The following is a 16,291-nucleotide window of genomic DNA, read 5'->3' as shown; positions in this document are numbered from 1 at the left end:
TCATTACAAAAGTCAGTTGCTAGTTATAAAAGTTGTGTATCTTGAAAACAAGTCAGTTTGTGGTCCTGGCACCTCACAGTAACTAGTACTATATCCTTACTTCACTAAACATAAGGAAATAGAGGTACATCAAAAAGCAGGAAAGAAGGCTGAAAGGAGTAGATCCCAAACGTTACGTTGTTTGTCAAACTGTCAGTTGTGGTACTTAAATTAAGCTGTTTGGGCAGTTAACTGAAGATTTTCTAATCCAAAATGCTTGAAATTATGTGGCTATTTGTAGCCTTAAGGGGGTAAGGCAGATAAGTCCATAAATGCTGACATATAATTACTGCAATTGTAATAAAGAATAAAATAGATAAAAATGTACTCAAACAGCAGCATTCAAAAGGAGGGCAAAAAGGAAGAAAACTGTGTTTAAAGTGAATATAAATAGGAAAACCAAGGAAAGGGCTTCAAGCTAGACAGTTATTAAACATGGTTAACTGAACATAACTTGGTTACCTTGTTGGGAAGGGGGATACATCTTCAAACTGCTTCATGGTTTTGGTGAGCTTTGTTTACTGAAGGATGTACCTGCTTAATAATGTATGATTTCATGCAGTTCAGGGGAACCTATGTGCAAACTACAGTTTAAAAACAGAAGATAAAGGGACTGATATTACATTGCATACATTTTTGTGTGCTATATTTAGAAAAGATGCTTGCAAGGTATTTTTGTTTTTCGAAATACATAGAGAAAGGAAAGGAACATGAGGAGGTTGATAAAACACCATAACAGTTCTGTCAGATGCAAGAAAAAATGAAAACAGTGGGAACTGAGCATTATGATGTTAAACTGTACCGGACTGAAAAATGGTATTATTAGTTATAAAGCAGAATCAGTAATGTGAGATATATTTCAGTAGAAATAATATAAAACAGATACTTGTCACTTAGGATTATCTTGTAGTATGAATGGCCTCATCAAATAACAGAGGGTAAAACGGGTTCTCACATTGTGTGTGTGTGTGTGTGTGTGTGTGTGTGTGTGTGTGTGTGTGTGTGTGTGTGTGTGTGTGTGTGTGTGTGTGTGTGTGTGTGTGTGTATGTATGTGTGTGTTTAGATAGATAGATAGATAGATAGATAGATAGATAGATAGATAGATAGACTGATATAAACAAGGGTCAGATTCAAATGTTACAAGAATCACATTTTCCAGAGGGGAGTATGATCAATTAATGAAGTGATTCAAAGAAGAGTATTCACCTGAGCATCATTTGGCAAGGAAAAGGGGAGTTATAATTTTGATATAGATGGGGGGTATATCTCCTCAGTTGAAGAAGTGGATACCATAGGCAGATATTTAATGGCAAAAGATGATAGTAAGGAAAAAGCGTAACCACTGTATGTTTCTATCTATGTTTCTATCTACCACCTGAAACAAGTCTGACAAAATTAAGAGATAAAAAAAATGAGATAATCAATTGTCACCAGATACTTTTCCTATGCAGAGACTGGAATTTAATCTCTTCTACTGAAGATGTTTCAGGTGGTCTTAAGAAGCAAGCAGTATCTAAAGGGAGAGATACTAGGGGCGTATATTAAGGCTTTTGGTTTATTTGACTTAGCATGTGTTGTCAACCTGGAAAGGCTATACTTTGTACTTAAAATGACACACCAGATGAGCTGGCTGAAACTGGACAGCAGATTTACTAGTGAGGAACATTCATTTAGTTAAGACCTTTTGAAACACACCCAATACTATTAATGGATCATGTCCCAATATTAAAAGAATTAAGGGTACCAGAAATATATGATGGAACTAACGTGTGTTTTTGACCTTACTGGCTGAAGAAAGAGAGGAATAAAACACAAATGGTAGATTACTTAGAAAAACACTGAAGGTAATAAATATCAAGGGAGATCACCTAGAAGAAATAAGAAAACCTAAATAGGAGCCTAAAAACTATCCTTCAATGCAAAGAGAGAGCAGTGGCAGGAATGTAACAGTTTATATCTTGAAGGATTAGCAAAGTAAAGACTTGGCAAACTAACCAGGAAAATTTTACCTAAATAGAAACTCAAGAATGCAAAAACAGTAAAAGATCATCTATAAGAATAAACAAATAAAACAAAGCTGTTCCCAACCAAACCCTTTAAAATAATGTCAAATCTCAAAAGATGCTAGCAAAGAAATTTAAGCAGCAGCAAGTTAAAAGTGGCATTGTGGTACACAGAAATCCAATATCCAAAAAAAAAACAATGGTAACCAGGAACAATTTTTAAAATATACTGAGGAACTTTAGCAAGTAACTTTACAAAGAACAGGGAAGAAAAACTTATTTAGAAAATCAAACGTTAGATAAATTAATAGATATTTAAAGGCCATTGAGTGCCATGACTTTTCTCATCATGTCCTTACCTTCCCCCAGAGGATCATACCAGTCAATCCTGAAATAAATTTGTAGGATACCCATACAGTCATCTAGTTTATATTAATGGAAGGTAGTGAGTCACATAGCTTAACAAGAAGGGGCAGCTTATTCCAGAGGTTTGGGAAGTAAGGGGTTATTCACCTCTCCCCTACCATGTTTTGTTTATCTACTGGGGAAAATATTAGACTTGTCGAAAAACAGAGACCCAATTGTCTTGGACCTCCTAAAACTACTGTGAGACAGAGCTTTCCCCTCAAAAGTCTATAAGACACTGAATAAATAGAATTTATTTAATATGTAGAAGAAGTTGACCTTGCTAAACTAATAGACAAAGAGGAAGAGACCTTAATAAAGCCCAATAACATGAAAAGAATACCAGGAGCAAATTAAGGTGCAGGCAGTTAGTAAAACACCAGGAGAAAATGGCCTCCATATAGAATATGGAAAGGGGATAAGACCCATGTAAAAGTTTGTCACTTTTTAATAAAATAATGGAAGGGAAACTGATAGCAGGTTTCTTGGGAAGAGTTGTGATTAAAATAGTTCAAAATGATTGTAATGACTTGGTGAACATTGTTATGTGCAGGTCTGTAAATATATGAAGAAATGGTTAAATAGCCTTTATTGATAATTATAGCGCAAAGGTTGGAGAGCCTGCTACTAAAATTATATAGTGAGACCAATAAGTAGTTGTTTAAGGTAGGTAAACCTTTGTTAATATTAACAAAATTATGATACAGCGGAATGCAGAAAATAACACATTGTCACTACTACTTATAAGCTTAGATGCTGAAAAGGCCTGTGACAGATTTACCTCTGGGAAATTATGCATCGGTTCGATCTTCCTGTGGCAATGAATAAGTTGGTTAGAGACATATATCAAAGCTCATTGGATAGTAGCAAGGGGTTCCTCTCTTATGGATCTTTACAAAAATGAAACACCAGGCAGGATTTTCCCCTTTCTGTCCCTGCTATTTACATTGTATTTTGAGATATTAGACAAGAATGTATTAAATTTCCAAGATGGGGGACATAGCTGTGGAGAACAGGAATAAAAAACTGTATTGTATTCAACTGGAACAGAGCTAGACATGCATATTTCACAGGACATAAGACAAAGGAAAGTAAAGGCCAAAAAGTTCATTAAAATGGAGCTTCAGTAGATTCAGCTCTGGTAAGTAAAATTCATTTTAATAGGTGTTGGCAATGCAAATTGGAAGAGAAAGGTAATTGGGTGACTCTATTTTTGTCCATATATAAAATTAACAAAGTTTAAATTAGATCTTCAATACCTGTTAAAATCCATTGTTGAGGGAGGGCTGACATTAAATACAAAATTATACTGTTTAAGCTGGGGGTAGAAATAGATATACCAAACTAATGCCCGACTGGGCTACCTATGCTAGCTGCAAAAAAAATAAATAAATAAATAAATAAATTAACATACTGACATTTAATGAAGTAATTGAAACAATGAGTAATTTGAAACAGATGTAAACAAGACCAATGAATAAAAATAAGTCACACACCAATAATTGTTTTTTATGGCTCCTGCTCTCTCAGAATGAGCAGGAATTCCTCAATTAAGGTGAGGGAAGAGAATGAACAAGAATGCCTCAATTAAGATGAGATGAGAACCAAGACGGCCATTAAGAAAGATAATGCTTAGAGATAAACAAACATTACTATGAAGAAATTAGAGAAACATTATGAGGTGGGGGTTAGGTTGCAATACTGGAAACGATGTATAAAATAATATGTTGACTTCACGTAAGAAGCTAATAGAAATTTTTAAGTAATCTGATTAGAAAAGCATTATGCTTCTGTAAGGTCTAGTGACCTTGTTTAGTTTGTACAATGGTGTGTATGAACATGTATTCCTGTTCTGGACAAGTAAAAAGAAGTATGAATAAAAATGTTTGGCAATGAAACAGAAAAACAGAAACTTGTAATAAGCAATATTGGGCTCTGACCAATGTATAAAATTGAATGAGATGACAAAATTTAATAACAGTAAATTACAGTAAAAACAGTAAAAAACTGGAAATTACCGACCCATTAGCTTGACAAGCCTTATCTGCAAAGCCATGGAGAGGATCATAATGGACCTCATAAATAAAGACATAGGGAATTTGCAGACTTTGGATCCATCCCAGTTTGGCTTTGTCAAAGGCAGATCATGCCTTCTAAACTTGGTTGACTTTTTCGAAACAGTCACCAAAGCCATTGATGAGGGAAAGGCAGTCCATACAGCCTACCTCGATCTGGCGAAGGCCTTCGATACAATACCCCACTCGGGTATCATTGAAAAACTCATCAGCTTAAATGTTAACCCATACATCACAAGATGGGTTGCAAACTGGCTGAGTGACAGAACCCACAGGGTCAGAGTTGCTGGCGCCATGTCAGACTCAAAGCCTGTCACAAGTGGTGTACCACTGGGCTCAGTCCTGGGCCCACTCTTGTTTGGCATCTACTTTTCCGAAGTACAAGCAAACACAGGAGGGTTATGGCTGACAAAGTTTGCAGATGACTGCAAACTGGGCCATAGTAGAAAACACATCTGACACAGATATCCTTCAGAAGGGTCTCACAGAAACGGATAACTGGTGCCAGAGCCATGGCCTAAAGTTAAATGCCAAAAATGCATAGTCATACCCTTCGAAAAACAAGGTTACCCCTAGCTACCAAATAGGTGGCAATCCACTGGGCACAGAAGAAGTTATCAGGGACCTGGGGACCCAGGTTGATAGTAGTCTGTCATTCAACACCCATGTAGCTAAAGTAGTTAGGAAGACCTTCTACATTGCCCACCTTATCATGAAGGGATTCTCATCTAGATCAAGGAGGTCATAGTCTCCTATACTCATCACTCATCAGACCAATGATTGAGTACAATGCCCCATTCGAATGTATCTGACCCGACACTTGCAGCAGCTGGAGAGGCCACAAAAGTTCCTCACCAAAAGGATAAAGGGTCTCAAACATCTGTCCTATGCTGCCCGACTGAAAGAACTCCAGCTCTATTCAGTCGCTACTTGCTCAGAGGTGACCTTTGCCTAACATACAAAGCCATGTCAAACCCAGATTTGATGAATATGCTTCACCTCAAAAATCTAGATCCGTCAGAGCCACAAGGGCGGGAGACTTAAACCTCGACACGGCTATTAATAGGATGTGCTGGAGGGATAGATTCATCACCCAAAGACTCCCTATGCTGTGGAATAAAATCCCGGTATATGTGAGGCAGAGCACCTCGCTGGCCTTGTTCAAGAGAAATCTTGACCAATGGATGGGAGATCGCAGATATATCCCAGGGATTACCTCAGTGTCACTGCTCGACAGAGGCACAGCAAAATAATGGGTATAGTTCCCCATACTAAAGGGGTGGCGTAAGCCACAAAACTATGGGCTAGGCTTGTAAATGCCCTCGGGCAGATAGCCTAGTATGAACCTATGAACCTATGAACCTAAGTAAAACTGGACAGCCACTTGCGAGTAAAATAATAAAGGATCAAGGATGCAGATTGTATAATTTATATACTTCCTTTCTTATTATTAATAAAATATGTTTAAAATAAAAAGTGTGAAAGTGAGACTGCTCTAAAACAGAGAATAAAAGTATAAACATTTAAAAAAGAAATGGTGCAAAGTCATTTGACAGACATGAAAGTACTGTATATGCCATATTCATCAAGCAATACAACTGTATGTCTTTGTAGCAGGCCGGGTGAGTAGGTAAAAAGCAAAAGATTAATCCATCATGAAATGCAGAGTACTTTAATAACTCATCCTTGCTCTACATCTCTGGGGTTGTAGAATTCGACACACCAGATAGACAGAACAGAAATAAAAGCAATCCTTCCAGAGGAATTTGTCATGTGGGTAGCTGGGACAGGACAATGGACAGACAAATACTTAAGGGATAATAGAAAAGGGGTCACTGTCTGACATCAGGGAAGAATGTTATTAAAAGGGTGATGTAGACAAGTTCTCAAATTTGAGACCTCGTATACAGCAAGGGGCAACCTGTTCGATTAACTCTCTTGTCATGTGCTATGATTATGTGTTCCTGCATTATAATTTCCTCTAGTGGTACAGGGTCTTTGCAGAAAATGGACCTGTATGGAAAATGGACCTGTATGGGTAATTTCAACCACTACATTAAAGCAAAAAAAAACCTCATAAGTAAATAATACACACACACACACATACACATACATATTGTTCTGTTTTCTATCCGGCATGAGGTTTAGCATGCACTATGAAATAAAAAGGAAAGTTAATTGAAAATCTCCATCTGGTATTATTTTGCCCCACAGCCATGTATTGCAATCATGGGGTGGAAATATACATATATATATATATATATATATATATATATATATATATATATATATGTGTGTGTGTGTATATATATTATTGTGAGGTTGAACTTTTGCGAAGAACTGTAAAATATGCACTGCATACCAGAGGGAATGTTTGCTAAATTAAGTCTCCATAGGATAATTCTGTGAAATATTTAGTGTAGTACATGCTGACATTGTGTTTTGTGGTGTAACTGTCATAAACCACTTGGGAGATTCCTACTGCTATTTAAACTAAGTAATATTCAAATGAATTTACATTTTGTGAAGCTGGTCCTGAATGACAAAGGATTCTGTGACCTTAGAAGTAAATGTTTTTGATTCAATAACTAAGCCCTGCTGAAAAACAGTATATTTGTGTAATGTGAGTTGAAAAGATAGTAGTGCCAACCGTTCTGTAACAAAGTCAACAACTGTAAGTATTTCAGATCATTCATGTAATTTAGGATAAGAAAATTGACAAAGTAGCATAAAGTTCAGTTTTATGCAATTTATTAATGCACTTGGAGAAAATGAAATGTCTGTGAAGAGCATGTTTCTACTTTTCAGGTCATAATGTATTTATCCAATACCACTTGTGTTAACTGCTGGTACCAGATCTCCTATGACAACAACACACTGAATCCATCACCCCCAGGTGAGCTGGTCCTCACAATGGCTGGGATAATGGTATTCATTATCGTAGCAAATATTATCGGGAACATGCTGGTGATTTTATCTGTACTGAGGAGCAAGAAGCTGAGAAGCACAAGTGAGTAAGTGACATGCTGTGTTTATCATTTTATTACAACATACATACCACATCCTATTTATAGTAACGTATACAGATCAATACAGTTGACTTTCGGCAAATAAAACAAAAATCTATTCACTGGAAACTATAGTAAAATAAAAGTAATATTATCAACTGGCAAGAAACTTGACACAAAGGCATGATGTTGTTGAAGCTGATATGCTCTACTCTTATAGGTACGCAAGAAGGACTGGCAATACACTCAGAAAGTTATTTCCAAGGGTTGTTTTAAATTCTCATTTGTTGGTGGTCGTCTTTTATTGTTATTATTTCTAAGCAGTTTTCCATTACTCTTTTGTATGTATTTAGAAGAAATGATAATCTTGGCAGTATTCAAAAATGAAATCAATTAGTATCACTGTACTTCAAAGAATATTATTTTTGTATGTGATAATGTATCATTTTAAGTGGCACATACCATAGAATTATTTTCTTATATCAATTTTCTTATATCAATTCCCTGAATATGTTTAGAAATGTTGACCAGAAATGAATTTAAAAATGTTCTAATTGGTTTCATCCAATATAGCCAACATATGGCTGAAGTGAAGCTATGTATACTGCACGTCTATACAGTCATGCTTTTAGTACATAACATACAATACTGTTTTGCACAATTCTATATATGCACTATAGTCTTTAGCACTTAATATGCATGAGAACACAAGACTCTAAAGTAATATAAATACATTTCATTTATAAATATATTCATGCATTTAATCAGTATGAAACATGGGAACGATATAAACTGACAATTATTCTGCTAATTCTGCAAATTATATGAAATCATACACTCAAAAGAAACCAAATTAAACTGTAAGAACCAGTGTATCTGTTTAGTTTGTTTAAAAAAGACAGCTTGCTTAGGGAATTTAAAAGTCAATTACTTTATTTTAGTATTTCTTCAAAACAGGTACAAAAGCTTTTGTCTTTTTTATGTACTGCTTACACTCTTGGTCTGGTATTTGACATGGAAGACTGAGAGTATGAGCTGTAATGAAATGTGTCCTGTGGTCCAGGATTGATTCCCTTCATCTCCATTTGCCTAAATGTGCAACTCCAAGCAAGTCACTTAACCAGATAAAAAATCCGGGCCATATTTGAAAAACATGCATGGAGATCAATGCTCTATCTTGATTAAAAAAGCAAATTAAAATAAAACTGCAAGAATCTACTCAGCATTTCTGCAGTTATCCTTTAGCTGTAAGGACACTACATGAGTCTGGACTGGTTAAGATTATTATCCCAGGAGTACAACGTTCTCATGTTGTTGCCTGACTTTACCATCATGTGTATAAATAAGGGGATGAATCACAATGATTTCAACCCAAAGGCTGTTGAACAGCAATCTTCCTGTTGTTCCTACTTCTAATCTAGTGGTTACTCTGCCGCAGGCTCATGAGTTCATGAGTAAGTGCTAGGCTGCCCTTGAGGATCATTTTAAGCATAGCCAGTTTCCCTTTTTGTGCTCAAAATAATCTATCCATTTTAGTTATATATTGTCTTTACTCATGCTATGGTGAATACTCCTAATAGAATAACTGGGATCATACCACAGATAATAAAAATATCAGAATCAGTGTGTTAAGCCTCTTTTTCTTAAGAGAGGTTTTAAAGAGACAGCACTGTTCAGGCCAGGTGGCATATAGGTCTTAAAATCCACAATCCATCTCAACTCAATGTATTCAGTCTCATTACATATATCACCTTCTCTCAATGTTTCATTAATTTTTTGTAAAGCTAAAAATTTAAAACTATGCTGAGTACCAAGATTTATGGTTTTACAAAAACACTGATTCTCAGATTGTGTTTTTATTGGATGCTAGTTTTATTTAAATTTTATGATTTTGAATGTATTATTTATCTAAGGTCTGAAGAAGAGAGTTACCTTGAAAGCGCTTACCTTATGTTATTTGTTTTGTATTAAAGTGTGTTTTATCCTCCAGCCTGCACGCCATTATTTTTATTATTATATACCCTTATGGGTTTGTTGGTTTCATCACTTTCTCTTTTTTACATCATACCACAGATAATTGGAGGGGTCCATGCATGGGATAAAGCATTTAAGAGCTATCTCTGCTCATTAGTAGTACAGAGGGCAGCTCTTGGATACATTTTCTTGTTCCCATCCATAGATAAGTTGTGCTTGAATATGGACAGGGATGAACACTGTTTTATGTGAATGGGGAGTCTGTTCCACAGCAGAGGTATCCTCTGTGAGATATGCATGTCCCTACAAACTGTTCTCTTGATGTTGCAGATGTCATGGCACAGTAGAGAGTTTGTACTAACTTGAACACCTCTGTGGAAAAAACACACTGATCTGAAACACATTGATCTGAAAAAAAATGGGGGGGGGCAGATGAATCTGTTTTTTTCTGTCAATGCATAAAGTGCACGTTTATTAACCTCAGTTTCTGGTTAAGGTGCATCTTTCCTCAAGCGAGACAGTTACAGAAATTCTTCACCTGTCAGTCTAGGTAATGTTTTAGTATCAGGGCTGACAGAGGTAGCATGAGACTTGTTTTCATCAGTAGCAGATGATCATGTTAAAGCAGGTAAGGCACCTTCTGAATGTGGTTCTCGATATTGTGAGCCTGAACACAGTCCTGTGTAGTAGTTAACATTCTGGCAGCCTTCAGGTGAGTGATTTTCTCAGCACAATCTGCAGAATTGAAGGCTAAGTTGCTATCATCTAGATTGCAAAGGACTTATTCCTGCATTGTATGGTCATATCATCATTTTAGGATATAAATGATCAATCAAGTGTCTAAATAACTGAAATAGTGTTTACCAACACAAAGATAGGCATAGCATTCTTTACTTTTGGAATATTTATATGATGTAGAATTTATCAGAAAGTAATGTGATGTTGTGGCCACAGAGTTTGAAGCTATAGTGTACTGTAGACAGGGTAAATGTGTATCATGTCTTCCACAGTATGTGCTTTGCTTTGTAAACAACAAGGAGATGGTGAATCACCCTAAAACAGTATAGATTTACTGATTTTGTAATTAAGGGGAATGACAGGCTCTGTAACCCATCAAAACTGAATTGTATTTATTTATTTATTTATTTAACATTTGTTTACAGGAAAAGACCGACTGGGTCAGGAACCCATTTTCAGTGGAGGACCAAGGAGAAAAGCTTCAAATGATACATGAAAGTTAAGACAATTTACATGAACAAGATAAAAAAACAAGTATTAAAGCACACATTAATAATAACTGAATACTAAATAAGTACAGAGGTGTGGCTGCAATAATAAATACAAAATAAGTACAAAGAGGTAGGTAAAATAGTAAAACGTACTAAATTAAAGTGATGTGGTAAATTGCAAACTTTTTTTATATATATCAGGTATGAGTAAGGTAAAGAATGAGGATCAGAACATTAGATGCAAGGAGATGCTTAGAAGGTTGGAAAAGTTAAGGGTATAGAAATATGGAAAGTCTGTTAGTCCAATATGCTAGTGGTTAGTAGATGAGATGCCTGTCGTAGGGATAGAACGGAATGAAATGAAGATGAAAGAAACTGTTTTTTTTTTTAATTGCTGTCATACAGAACATTTGATTTGAATGTATGTTTCACAAAAAGAGAGAGTGAAAAGTACAATTTTGCCTGATTGTACTTCTAAATGTTTTCATACTGAAACTTTTGCAAGCTAACAGGAAGAACCTAGTTAAACCAGTCCTGAGGCCAGGTGTACTGATATCATTCAGCACTTACATTTTCACCAGGCATGCTTTTGAAGTCAATACCATTCCAGGCTTCCCAGCAAACCTTATGAAGGTGCAAGTCAAATAAAGTATGATCATAATCACTGACTCACAAAGTAATTTTAAGTATGTCCATCAACTCTGCAAATACACACTCTGTCATCCTTTGCATCTGATTGATTTTATACATTCAGATATGACCTAAGTGTGTTGTCTGATTAAGTGACTTGCTCGGGGGTCACACAATTAGACAAAGGGAGATGAAGGGAATCAATCCCTAGACCACAGGACACAGTTCATTAACACCTCATAGCCTTACTCGTCCATGTGACTTACCAGATCAAGACTGTAAGCAGTAAATATAAAGTGCAACATTTACTTTAGAAGCTTTTGTATGGGTCTTGAACAAATACTAAAATAAAGCAATTGACTGTTAAGTTCACTTTTTTTAACAAAACTAAACAGATAACACAAGTTCTCTAAAGTTTATCTCAGTTTCTTTTAAGTGCATGATTTCATATAATGCACCGTAATAGCAGAATAAAGTATGCTGTTTTATAGCCTTTCCATGTTTCATACTGATTAAATATATGCATTTATTTATAAATGAAATATACATACTTAAAGTATTTTGATTTTGGTCTGCCAGTGGTAAAGAACATTTTCTTTCTCTCCCTTTCATGGCGATATTTTGGGTCTTAACTGAAATAAGATAAAACCCTGCCTCAGCCCTCACTAACAAGCAATCAACACATTTCATTTCATTTAATTCTGCAGTAACATGTTTAATCAGCTTCAAGGCTGTGGGAGTGCTGGAACATATCCTGGCATTTACTGGGCACAAAGGAGAAGAAAAAATTCCGGACAGGGTGTCATCACTTGAAAGGATGAACACGTACACACAATCACACACATACATATACAGATGATGAAACAGGAGCACCTGGCTAAAAAAAATTGTGCTTGAAGGAGGATATGCAGATTGCATAGAGAATGCAGTTCAACTTGTAACTAGACTGGAGAACCAAGCATTAAGTTTTGGTTTAGTTGACCACAGGATTTCACATAAGATTGTACTGTTCAGTATTAAAACCTCATTCATGATTCTAACTTGGGAACATCAACTCTGAAAAAAAAAAAACCTCCAGTTGTGGTACAAAGAATGCAGCTCACCGCATGTACTTGCAGACGTACATTACTAACTAGAAGAACTGCAAATAAATAAAATACTATAGAGCTTAAGGATCATTTAAACATATATAAATTGCATTATAGTCTAAGAATTTTTTTTTATTTTTTTTAGAAATTGTCTGGGATTCAAACTATATTCCTCTGCTACCCAACTGGAAAAATAAAGAAAACTTGTTTTATAAACCAAATGTACTGCTAGTAACCTTCCCTGGTCAGTACTATATGTCATACATCAATCAAATCTATCAAACATTGTGTCAAAAATATATAGCAATATATATATATATATATATATATATATATATATATGTTTACACTCTGGTAAACATTAAGTAACCATTGATTTGAAAAGTGGACTTCTTTTTTTTGCTTGCACATGTTATTAGTCCACTAAAGCATTTTGTTAAATTTACCTGTGTATGTTTGTCTTACTAGTATGTGCTAATGAAAGCAGAAGTTATTATTATCATTGAGTTAGTTTGTGGTAGCCAGAGCAGACTTATTTAGGTCATTAAGGATACAACTCCGGTCAGTTTCCATTAGTGTGTTATTGTCTGCATCAACCATTCCACTGGTAAAGTCTACAAAGACTGATGACTTTGCATACTATTCTGTGTAGGGCATTGCAGTACCTGTCTGTTTAGCTTCTTTCTCAGTGTGTAACATGCACAGTGGCCTCACATTCTGAATAGTATGGTAAGTAGGTACCACACAAACAATGTGTTTAGTTGCAGTTTGCGTAACCTGCATGGTATCTTCACATCTGCATAGTATGATGCGTGTTGTAATATAGTAAGAGTCTTTTTATTGTTTCAAAGTGTAAACTTAATAAATACTACATGGTGTATTGTGCAGAAAACCAATATACGAGTCCATTTAGCTTTTCACTTTTAATTTCTCCAAGTCTTTTGGGTTTCTAATACCATGACAGGAATGGACCTCATTCCTAAGTCAAAGTATGATTAAAGTTCACGAATTTAGTATTGCTTCAGTCTTTGATATTAGCCAGAAATGCTCTTTACAGCACCTGCAGTGTGCCCAGTAATGACTCCTTCTTCAATTTGTATGGAGTTACATGTATCAGTAACATATCTAATTACGATTGTAAATTCTTTTTTATAAGACGCATTGCCCCTAGTACTAATGGAACTGTCTGTGTATCCTTATTCCACATTGCTATCATTTCTGCCTGCAAATCTTGATATTTTATGACTTTGTGTCTCTCTGTACTCAAGATGCTGTAGTCACTGGAGGTATCAATTTCATTGATCAATTCTACTTTTGTCTTCTCTTCATGGACCACTATATCTGGTTTTCCCACTACTATTTTTTGAACTGTTGGTAATGGGTGATCCCATGTGATATAAACATCATCATTTTCTATAATGCCAGGGTTTTTCAGCTACTTCAACATTATAATATTTGCACAATCCCCAATGCAACAGCTTTGCCACATTATTATGCCTTTCAGTATACAGTCCTTCTGCCATTAGTATATCACAGCCAGCAACAAGATGTGCAACTGTTTCCAATTCTGTTTTACAAAACCTACATATGTCTGCTTCTCCCACATGTTTAATGAACTTTGTAAACCACTGTGTACATAGTCCACTATCTTAGGACGTCAATATTAACCTTTCATCTTTTGGTTTAAATTCACGTCTCCTTAACCATTCCTGCATTCAATCCTATCAATGTGAGGTTCCAAGTGTTTTCTATACTTGCAACTATATTTATGCAATTTTCACATTTCTTGCCTTTTCATCTGATCCTTCACTTTATATTTTTTCTTTTGGTTTGTGGTGCATTCAGTTGCTGCCTGATTTTTGTCTACTTCTGGTTTGATTTCCATTCCCCCTTGATACAGATATGCTTCTGCTAAACTAAGCAGGGAAGTCTACTTAGACTTATTCTCCTCATGTTTCAAAACTTTCACTACAATTTGGCCTTGTGATGTTTTCAGATTTGTATGCAGTCCTGCGATTGCATATCTATATATCTCATCAATTTCGAGGAGGCCCATACCTCCTTCAGAATGAGGAATCTATAAACTTGGTATGCACTGATTTTTAACAATAATTTGATGAGCATAAAGCATCCTTCTTTTACTGTTAAACCTATACAACACCTTTTGGGGCCAGTCAATCACTCCATAACTGTAAGTTTGGGCAGGAAGAGCAAACTAATTTATAGTCTGGACTTTGTTTCTGTATATCAATGCTGTTTTCACTATTAACTAAAGTCCACTAAACTATTCCTAAGTTTTATTTGCATTTGTTCATATTTTTTTTGATTTTTCATCAGCTCCCAAATATGTATACATTGCCTCTTGCTCAAGTTGTTTTATATCACATTCCTGTCTCAAACTGATGTTTTCTTGATGCTGCATCTTTCCTGCTTTAAAGGTTGCTTCTGGACATTTATTTAGAACAACTGACATTCTTATATTATCTGAAAAAGTTTTGACCACTTGCCGTTGTGCTTTCAGTTCCTCATCTGATAAACTATACAGTTTTAAATAATCTACAAAAAGAAGAAGAGAAATCTGCACACTTTCTTATTTTCTGGGATCCATATTGCAGCCACAACCTAATATTTTGTGTAAACAGCTTAATGTGTTAAGGGTAAAGACAAAAGAGCAGTAGTGACAGGCCCCTGGATTCACAAATCCTCCGTGTAAGACGAAATAAGTCTTACTTGGAGACTGCAGTTGAATGGTATGATGTCGGCGTGTCATGAATATTCATGAGGGCATGCTGACTCCACTCCAAGTCTAACAAGGACTGTGCAGGAAAGCAGGGGGCGTGTCCGACTGCCGAGCAGTCCAAAGGTCCATGCCCCTGCAAGTGTCTGAAATGTAAAATGTCAACACACAAGAGTGAGTCCGCTCAAATGTCCACATACCAAACACCACACTTCCTGACATTGTAAACCCCCAGCACAGTTATAAAAAGTAAAACTTTACATTTTTTTTTCTAATTCCCGATATAGCTGCCTGTATTTGCACGTGTGTGCATGGGTGTGCCCATTGCTTAGCTGCAGTTAGCAATCTCGACATGGAAGAGCATAATAAGGAATGTTTATGCAAATTACACCAAATAGCAATAGCGTAGTGGTAGAGCTTTTGCACAAAGAGAAGGCATTCAGGGTTCGAGTCCCACCACTCCCCTTCCTATTTCATGTTTTAAATTAGTATATGAAATAATTCCTGACATATATGATTAAAATTTTAATAAAAAGCATTGAAATGGCCTATGTATCAATGAACAAAATGTATATTTATAAAGGATCCTGACATATAATTGCCCGTAGTTAAGCAGCGCTTTAGCTAGTTCAATATAGTTGCCCATAGTTAAGCAGCGCTGTTCCCAGTGCAATAGAGTTGCCCATAGCTAAATAGCACTTTACCCAGCGCAATAGAGTTGCCCATAGCTAAATAGCGCTTTACCCAGCACAATCAGTTTGCCCGGAGGTGCGCGCCGTGCCAACCAGCGCACCATTGGGCAACGTGGAGCAACGTAGAGCAAAGTTGCCTAAACTCAGCCACACCCCCTAGCCTGTCTGGACAGTAGTAAAATAAAAAGCAATGACAAAGTTCAAACCCAGGACACTGTGCACCATAATAAAAGTACTGAACCACTAAGCCATGACAGCTTAGGATAAACAGCCACTGTTAACATACATATACTTATAAATGGTAGATTAACCATTGCTAAGCAGGTCTGCAGTCAGCCGAGAATTTTCAAAAATGGCCAATCACAAAAAAGTGCGGGAAATGTGGCATATTTAAGCCCCATAGGCAGGAA

The sequence above is a fragment of the Protopterus annectens genome, chromosome 8.part0 (genome assembly GCF_019279795.1).
Source record: "Protopterus annectens isolate FY-2018-M chromosome 8.part0, PAN1.0, whole genome shotgun sequence".
Classification (NCBI taxonomy): Eukaryota; Metazoa; Chordata; order Ceratodontiformes; family Protopteridae; genus Protopterus; species Protopterus annectens.
This window is presented reverse-complemented; position numbering follows the sequence as displayed.